At 55.2% G+C, this 9,013-nt stretch overlaps 1 protein-coding gene and 1 long non-coding RNA gene across 5 annotated transcripts in view; one reads left to right on the top strand and one right to left on the bottom strand.

The window, feature by feature from the left end:
• BCORL1 (BCL6 corepressor like 1) overlaps positions 1–3,831 on the bottom strand; it is a 63,680-nt gene extending 59,849 nt beyond the window's left edge. Inside the window, exons 1-3 of one of the 4 annotated variants that reach the window (XM_019653922.1) lie at positions 3,021–3,161; positions 2,375–2,454; positions 1,245–1,418 (exon numbers count right to left, since the gene is read on the bottom strand). The gene's annotated coding sequence lies outside the window, so the exon portion shown is untranslated. Of the gene's footprint in view, positions 1–1,244; positions 1,540–2,342; positions 2,455–3,020; positions 3,162–3,742 lie in introns of those variants that run through there. The other 3 variants (XM_019653923.1, XM_019653925.1, XM_019653926.1) reach the window with 3 other exon arrangements.
• An 865-nt stretch (positions 3,832–4,696) lies between these two features.
• LOC109388878 (uncharacterized) lies at positions 4,697–8,256 on the top strand. The gene is made up of 3 exons (XR_002125275.1): positions 4,697–4,863; positions 5,107–5,220; positions 8,160–8,256. It is a non-coding gene; the product is annotated as an uncharacterized LOC109388878 (long non-coding RNA).
• Positions 8,257–9,013: the final 757 nt, after the last annotated feature.

Here is a 9,013-nt window from a genome sequence, read left to right as displayed (position 1 = left end):
CAGCCTTTTTCCTCTCCCCCTAAGCCCCCCCCCACGCCCCAGCCGCGATCCGCTCGAATCCAGCTCCGCTGGGCCTGCTGTCCGTTCCTCACGCCCCTTAGGACCCAGGTGGGGGAGCCCTGGGGTTCGCGGCCATCCCTCGCCCTGCTTCTCCAAAGACTGGGGGATTGCCCCTGATCCCGAAACCCGGCCCCGTAACCGGAGCCTCCCTCCTTCCAGCCCTCGGCTTCGCTCTCAGACCCCTTGCCTCCAGGCCTGGCGCGAAGAGGGTGGAGAGCTTGCACGCCGGATCTCCCCGCTGGCTTGCCAGGGCTAGTAGGAATTGCCCCCCGATCTCATCCTCCTTCAATTTAAGCCCCCTCCCCGCCGCGCCCGGCCCGGAGGCCCCCGCCCCTGTAGCGAGGGCAGCGGAGCCAGGACGCTCCGAAGTCATCCCCCGCCTTTTTTCCAGGGACTCGGAGAATTGCCCCTGCCCCCATCACAGCACTCCCACTCCCAAACCCAGGCCCCGCCGCCACCTAGGGGTACCCCTTACCCTAAGGTTCCTGCACCCCAACACCGAGAAGAACGCAGCCCTGAAAAGCACCCGTCGCACCTCCCCTCTGAGGTTGGAGGGTATTTTCTCCCGGTCTCTTCAAGACTTCATCACGGACAGCAACAGCCCCCCCCAAAAAAAAAAAAAAACAACACAAAAAAAAAACAAGCCCTTTCTCGCCCTGCCCTGCTGGCCAGCCTCCCTTCCGATCGTCGGATCCCTGGATGGGGGGGTGTGGGGGTGTGGGGGGCCAGGTAGTTAACAAGACTGTAGCCACCACCTTCTTTTCTGAGGAGAGGGGTAATTCCAATGGTTTCCCCCCCAGGATCATCCAGGACCCCGTTTCCATGGAGACCCCCGCCCAGCCGGGAAGAAGACTATCTCGAATTGTGGCGAACAAGTCTCACCTGGCTAAGGGAGAAGGGGGTGAGGAGAGGGTAGGGTAGGGCAGGGATGGGGTACGAAGGTGGGAAGTGGAGGGGAGCTGTCCCGAAGGGAGGGGCGAGAACAGAGGGAGCTTCAGGGAGCGCTACGTCCGGGGACACGAAGAGGACGGCGCCCCGGGGGGCAAGCAAAGCAGCCGCGGGGCGAAGATGGGACAGGGGAAGGAAAGGTTTTAAGATAGAAAGAAGCGGGGTGTAGGGGGATACAAGAAAGCCGGGGAGTCAAAAGGGGTGGAGGGGTTGGGGGAGAGAAAAAAAAGACGCACCTGTTCCCGGGTCGGCTCCGCGGGGAGGCTCAGGCCGCCACCCGGGCTCTCTCTTACCCACTCAGTACCGCCACCCGCTTCATACTGCCTGGATCTGATGCCCCCCCTTCGCCCCTAATCGCCACCGACCTCCTTCTCCTCTCGGCGGCGGCGGCGGCGGTCGGACTCTAGGAACTGAGAGGAAGAAGGGAGGGCTCAGCAAAGCGGAGGAGAGACAGAGCCACACACTGGCAGCAGCCGCGGCGAGCGAAAGAGTGAGGGGGAGAGCGGTGTGTGTGTGTGTCTGTGTGTGTGAGCGAAGCCTGGTGGAGTGGGTGCCGGTCGCAGGGCTCGATGGGAAGTGGAGTCCGGCAGGGTCCGCGGGCGGCGCCAGCCCCTGCTCGACGGGACTACAACTCCCAGAATGCCACCTGTCCGGGGGGTGGAATGGGGAGGAGGAGGCGAAGGGAGGGAGCGAGCGAGAGAGGGAGGGACGAAAGCAAGGAGCAAGCGGCAGCGAAGGGGGCAGAGCCAAGCAGCCCCGGTGACACTGGGAGGGGAGCCGAGGAGGAGGGGATCGCTGTGTAGACCCAGCGGATTCCAGAGAGCGAGGCAGCGGTGGCTGCAGCAAGCCGGGCAAAAAGCTAGACTCCCAAGAGAGGCGGGGGCGCTCCATCGAGGGGATGCAAGATCCCCAGCAACCCCCCTCGACGCCCCTCCAAGGAGGAGGTTGAGGAAGGGAAAAGATCAGTGCGCCAAGGCCTGGGGGTTCTCTCTCTTTCTTCCAACGCTCTCCACCTTATGCCCTGACCTGACTTTCTCAGGCTCCTGGTGCCTGATCCAATGTGCAAATGCAGAGACCCCAGATCTCCCCTGCTGGGCATCATAGAGCAGACACATTGAGACGCCTCTCTCAGTGGTCTGAGGGAGGCTCCCCTTGTTGGCAGGGCGTGACTCCCCCTTTCTTCCTGCCAGCGCCCCCGTCGTCCCCATCCCCTATCTGCCTCCCTGGAACCCCTTCCCTGAAGCCGAAAGCTCACGTCTTCCACCCCACCAAGAAACGGAGTCCCTCCGGGGGTGACTACCCAGCCCTCTCCCTTATGCTGGGCCCCTACCCACCAGTATCCCTTTCTTAGCGTTGCTCCCCTCACCGAGGTAGTAGAGGGGGCGACCCGAGTTGAACCGGTGGCTACTTTCCCTCCGAGACTAGCCGTTCTTGGCCACGCCGACCCTGTGTAGAGATAGAGAAGCACATTAATACTACCGTTTCCCCCCACCCTAGTTCGGATTCCAGTGTAAATGGCTTACAAGGAAAGAGGGGTTGGTAGTGGAAGTGAGGTGGGGGTGAATCCCAATCCTCAAACCTCATCCCAGGCATGAAATTCCAGGGGTTCGTCCCTGTCCTTAAAATCCATCAAATCGCTTCTTTTGGGGGGTGGGGGGGGTGGGAAGTGGGTAGTAGATTATCTCAACCTCAATGTCCACACGACTCGAAGTGACGCTACATGTAGGAATAAGATGTGAACTAGGCTGCTGCGGCGGGAGGGAAAGTATACCCCCCTGCCGTCATCCACCCTAAACACATACCCCTAGAGGAGTCAGATGGCCAAGGGAGGGGGGAGGCTGTGAGAGTGCTGGAGAGTCAAAGGGTTGTGGCGAGGAGGTTCCGCGGCCCCCTGAGAGCAGAATCCAGATGCTAAGAAGTGGATGGGGGGTTCAGCATAATTGCAGATGGTGTCTTTCCTCGCTTTTCCAGGAATCGCTGCCGAACACCGTCTAACACTCGTAGTTACTTACCAGTCAATCCCCTACCCCATTTGTGCGTATGAGGCGGCCGAAGCCCGGGAAGCCGGGGCACAAACTCCGCGGAAGCTGGCCTTCCCCTCCGCCGCGCTGCCGCGGGCCTCCCTCCCTTCGCTGGCGGCCCCGCGGATCTACCTTCGCCCCCGGCCGAGGCCAGACCCCGCTCGTAACTCCACGCCCCTACTCCACCCCCGGCTCCCCCTCCCCTCACCCTCTCTCTGCCGGTCCAGCCCAGCCCCTAGCGCCGCCCCGCCCTACCGCTCGGTCCGGAGCCCAGCAAGTGCCCCGAACTCGCCCCCCGCCCCCACGCCCCGGCCAGTCGGGCCGGGCCTGGTTTCCCCCTCCTGCCGCGCCCCGCCCCCGAATCCACGTCCTACTTCGCCACCCAACTCGGCTGGGTCCGGGTTCGGCCCGCGCCCAGGCCACCGGAGTCCCGGGTTCGGTCCGGTGTACAGCTACCCACCCCGCCCTTGCCTGGGTGCTGGCCTGGCCCTCTGCCTGCGCCCGCCGATCCGGCCCAGGAGTGCGGTCCAGGTCCCGGTCCCGGTGCCGGCCTCGGTCCCGGCGGCATTGCCGCGTTTCGCCACGAGGGCTCGGTCCACGCAAGATCCGAACCCGCGCGGGGTGGGGGCCGCGAAAAGCAAGTTTCTTTATCTTTCCCCCGCCCCCACCGCAGGGCCGCACAGTCCCCCCCACCTCCGCAGAGCCCCCTTCACCTGGGCAGAGCCCCCGGCCGCTGTCGCAACTTTGCTTCTCTCCACGCCGCGGGAGAAGCGGGCGAAGCGGGAGGAGGGAGGTGGCGGGGGTGCTGGGATCAGGCCGCTGGGCTCCGGGAGGACACGTGGGGGAGGAGGGGAAGGAGGAGGAGGAGGAGGAAGGGGGGGCGGGCCTGCAGTTCTCGGGGCTCCCCCTGCTAGCCCCGGGTAAGCCGGAACCTCTCCAGGCAGCCACAGACCCCGCACTGGCCACGGGGGAAGAACGGACCCACCTTCCCTGGACAGCCCCCGGCTCCAGGAAGGGGGGGGCGAGCAACGCCGCTCGGGGTCAGAGAGCGAGCGTTTTCGCTCATGCTTTATATGTGATTCTCTCTCTCCGTTTAGACCTAGTGTATGGGGGGGTAGGGTCTTGCATGAGGGGGGGCGCCCCCGCCGGAGGCCCCGCCCCACTCCCGGCCCCCCACTTCCCTCACCCGGGCGACCACGATGCAAGGCTGTGGCTCTCGGGTACCGAGGCAGCCCGCGGGCGAAGCCCCAGCCCCAGCGCCGAAATGGGACAGGTGCTGGGGAAGGGAAAATGCCGGGGCTCGCTGCCTCGCCTCGCGTCTGCCGGGCGGCCCACCATTCGTGGCAACTTCCAGGGCTGCAAAACCCCTGGGCCCTCAAAGGGCAGCCCCCAGCCTGGGCGTGGAGGCATCTGGTGGAGGGGGGTCGGGAGCGAGAGGCCCGAGGTAGGAAGGAGGTGGAGGGGGTGCGAAAGGTCTGTTAAGGGGGACGCCTGCAGGACTCCGGGCCAAAACCTGCCTAGAAGAGGACTCGGCTTCTGCCCGCTTTTCCCGGGCTCCTCAGTCATCAAACCGAGCCCCTTGACCCTTACCCTTTACCCTAACGACTCCCCGCCTCGCCAAAGGAATAAATCCTCATATGTGTTTACATCCCAGGCCATCCCCTGGACTGAAGGGCTGAGAAGCCTGTGGTCCACATTGGAACTCGGATGACTACATTGGCTCCGAGGAGGAGAGCAGCTTGCGAAAGGAGCTGAAGCTGCCGGCTGACTTGCTTTCAGTCTTACTGTGGTTCTTAGTAGCTCCAACCCTGAGCCGGTGGTGGGGACTTCAAAGGTATCGCCTCAGCCTAGAGGGCATAAGGGGAGGTGCCCATCAGTTCCTGGAAGGTTGAGGGCTTTGTAAATGGAATGTGAAATGAATAGCAGGACTTTGAAAAAAAAATCTATGTGCAGATATATTGATATTATTTGTTATATACTTATCTATTTGAAGAAAGCCAGAGGTCATTTGGACTAGAAGGAAGCCCTGCTGGATTAATGTCTTCCTCCTCATCCCTGCCCCCCTCCTCTGTCCTAGGCCAAGAGGTTCCACTTCTAGATTATGGAGTGTCTTCTCTCCTTTAGAAAGACTTTAGAGATGGCAGTTGAGACTTGCCTGGAATATCTTTCTCACCTGGTTTGAAAGATGTGTGTGAGTATTGCAGAGCATGGCAAGCCACTAAGGCTGCAGTGGCTTTACTGTTGTCTGCGACCTGATGTTCTGTGACCCCTCTTGCTGTCCTCACCCACCTTGGATGTATTGCCAGAAATGTGACTATAACGCTTGTCATTTTACTTTGTTTTGGGAACCTCTGTTTTACTTGACCACTCTCACACTGCCATGCACCCCCCACACACACACACACACCTTAAAAGGTTTTTGGCCTAAGTTACACCAAGGAAAAGTGAAGATTTGGAAATGATTCATCTAAACTAATCAACATATGAACTCAAAACTGCATTAATAAGGGGAGGGTTGCCTTTATTGAGCCTGATAATGCAGGCCTCACCAATTCTGCTTTGATTTGGGTTGGCTCTCTTCACTGATTTCAATTAATCTGGTAATTACTAAATCTCCATTTCTCTCAAGGCCCTTAGGGCCTTAGGGCTACTTTGCTCCTTGGTTTGAGGCTGAAATGGGTTCTGGACCCCTTGGTTCCCACTCATCTGTGTCTACCATGTGGCTGCATCATTTATCTGGTGAAATGAAGGTTGGGGCAAGATGGTTGTTTCCTGGCTGAGGCTCTAGCTTCTCTGAGCCCTTTCCTGTTGGGGGCCACACTTCCTGCCCTACAGGAGAGGATGGAAAACCAAGGAGCATGGTTGAGAGAGTTGTGGGAAACCTTGTAGAGAATGTAGATATTAATAATTGTTTTATGTGCGGTTAGAACCACAACATAATCATAATAATAATAATGACTTACCTTTGTATACCATCCGTGTTTACAAAGCCCTTTCACTTGTGTTATTTCTTCTTTTTTTCTGACTACAAGTCTCAATTTTGTAATTGAAAACACTGAGTCTATGAACATCTATGAGTGGCTTGCTCAAAGTCACATGGCTAGTGGGCTCCAGAGCTAGGACTCAACCACAGTAGTCCTGACTCCACATCCAGAGTTCTTTTCAATATGGCACACCTCAATCTGATGCCAAAATATTCCTTTTCAGACAGATTTTTTTCTAATTGTTTCTCCCATCAATAACAGCTACTGGCCTGGACCTGGACTCTCAGAGAGGCAGCTTGGTGTAATAGAAAGAGGATTGTCTGGGGAGTTCTAAGAACCAGAACGTAGTCCTGTCTTATTGATAGCTAGCAGTAGGACATCTGTTAAGCAAACCCTAACATTTGAGTAGCACCAGTCTGATGCCAAGTACTGTGTTTTGGGTCTTCCCCCCACTCTAAAATATGGAAATCAATGTACCTGTCCTACCTCCCTCACAGGAACACCCTTGAGCATCAAATGAGATAATGGATGGAAAATAATTTCGTACACTATAAACCACTGGACTCATGCAGACGTTATTATGATCAGTATCAGGATCACCAGCCTCCCTAGGTGTGGCATAGAGACCCAGGAACGACACTTGCCTGAGCCCTGCCCTCCTGAAGCTTAGGAGACAAAAAATGGCACTTGGGGCTCCAAGGGTAATTTAGGCCTCAAACCAACCTCTGACTAAATTCATAGGATAATTGCTTCAATTCTCTGCTTTGTTCTGCAATCAGAGGCCTTGTCTGCCTGATAAAACAGCCCAGCCCTACAACTACAACAACAACAACAACAACAACAACAACAATAACACAATTCCTGTGGTTGAGATCTCTAGAATGTCAGAATGGAGCAAATTTGAAGCTTCTGGTTGTCCCTTCATCTCCTGCATCCCACTCAATGGAAGACGAAGTCAGTTTTGGAACTCAGGTTCTCAGGGCTGCCCAAGGGTTCATTCTAAGTCACCCCAGTTGAAAAGGTACCAGGGCAAGAGAGAGGTACAGAAAGAGCCTTGTAAACTCTGGGAAGGTACTAGGTCAGCAAGGCTGGCCATGAGTTACAGACACTACGTGCTCTCTAGTGTTTCACTTTATGTCCTGGGAGGGGCCCAAGGGAAGAATTCATTGCCTCTACTCGCTATTCCCAAATCTCAAATGCACAAGCCCTGTTGCAGCAGGTTGCTGCTGGATAGGCATTCCAGCAGCCCACTGCATGCTATGGAAGGTCTGGTCTCTGCCCTCTCTGAGCCCTGTATCTAGATGGGGAGACAATATGTCTGCTTAAACTTAACTCTAAAACAACCAACAACCTTTCTAGATTTTATAGTCAAAGGAGGGAAAATGAGGAAGGAGGCTAAAATTATCCTAGAGGCCTTTCCAGGTCAAGCCCACCTTCCCTAAAACTCCTAGGCACTTAAAAAAGGTTCTTAATCAAACAGACAGTGTTAGAGGTAGAAGGGACTATAAGAGGTCATCTGCCCTCCTGAAAACCTTGCCACGGCTGCCCACTGACAAAATCAAGTTCATGAGCCTTCACCTAGCTTTCAGTGCCCTCCCTAATCTGGTTCCAATCTCCTTTCTTTTCATATCCCTTACAAGGCCTCTGTTCTCACCCACCCAGCCCTCTGGCCATTTCTTGGACAAGTGCTTTCTTGACTGCTCCCTCGGTCTTTTCTATGTCCTTCTGGGCTTGTTGAAATCCCACTCAACCATTATTCCAGCCAACTCTTTCATGGCACCTTCCCTGACCCCAGCTCCCTCCCCAAGGAAGTTAACTCCTCCTCATGGTACCCCACAATACAGAGCTTGGCCAGTTATTTAGCACTTCTATGCTCTGCCTATCTGTCTCTCTAACTAGATTTTCACTTCCTTGTATTGAAGAGACCCAGTATTTCTCCTGTCTCACAGCCTTTTTCCTCTCCCCCTAAGCCCCCCCCCCACCCTGGCCCTCTGCATGTATTTGATAAGTCAGTGAATGAATGGATGATCTAATCAACCCCCTTATTTTATGCTGGGGAATCTGAGGCCCACACTTGGCTTCTCTTCTTGCCAGTTAGACTCAGTTTTAAGTCTTGGTCTCTTTTTGTCTTTTTCTTCCCATTTAGTGGTTACACACAAAGTCTCTGAAGTTCGACAGGCATGGTAGTTTGAATCCTGGCTCCACCCCTTCCTAGAGCTATCACCTTGGACACTTAACTTCTCTCTGAGCCTCAGTTTCCTCGTTTATAAAATGGTGACTAATAAACACCTCCTGAAAATGTTATGAGGATCAAATGAGTTATTGTATGTTAAGCACTTATAACAGTACCTGACACCTAATAGAAACCCCATAGTAGTTAAAAAACAAACAAATCTTGAGGAGTTTTTAAAGCATTCAGAACTTGGGAGTACCTGCTTAATTCAACCCCAGGAATAAAAGCCACCATCTGAACATAAAGAAACAAAGAGATATGTTTTGGGCAAGGGGAATGGGATAACATTTAGCAAGATCTTTCAGTAAAATTATTACTTCTTCCCGCCCAAAAAGTCTGAAGAATATTGAGAATAACACCCAGTTCAATGGGTGCTCACCCAATTCAATTCCTGGAGCAGTCACATTCCTTTGGCTGTGGTGGTGATTCTGTGTAGGCTTAGGGATGTTGGCACAGGACTGAGGCGCCCTCCTGAACCCACACATACCATTCTCGCTCCTATCCATGTGCCTACACTTGAGCTCTCCTCCACCTGGCCAAGTCCTTCAATCCCCACCTCCACAAAGCTTTCTCTGAATGCTTTTGCTGCTGAACTTTTGGCCTTGTGAATAAGTACTGCACAACTTAGCACTTAGTGCTTTTCTGTGTTCTGTGTCTTACTTTTCCTTCCCCATCTGAGGGCAGGCACCTTGTCATAGAAGGCGGCATCCCCCACAGTGCCTGGCAGCAGTTCCTGCAGATAGTGCGCCATGAATACTTTGAGATTG

The sequence above is a fragment of the Hipposideros armiger genome, unplaced genomic scaffold (assembly GCF_001890085.2).
Source record: "Hipposideros armiger isolate ML-2016 unplaced genomic scaffold, ASM189008v1 scaffold_210, whole genome shotgun sequence".
Taxonomy (NCBI): Eukaryota; Metazoa; Chordata; class Mammalia; order Chiroptera; family Hipposideridae; genus Hipposideros; species Hipposideros armiger.
Note: the sequence above shows the minus strand (reverse complement) of the source record. Positions and strands in the feature narration are given on the sequence as shown.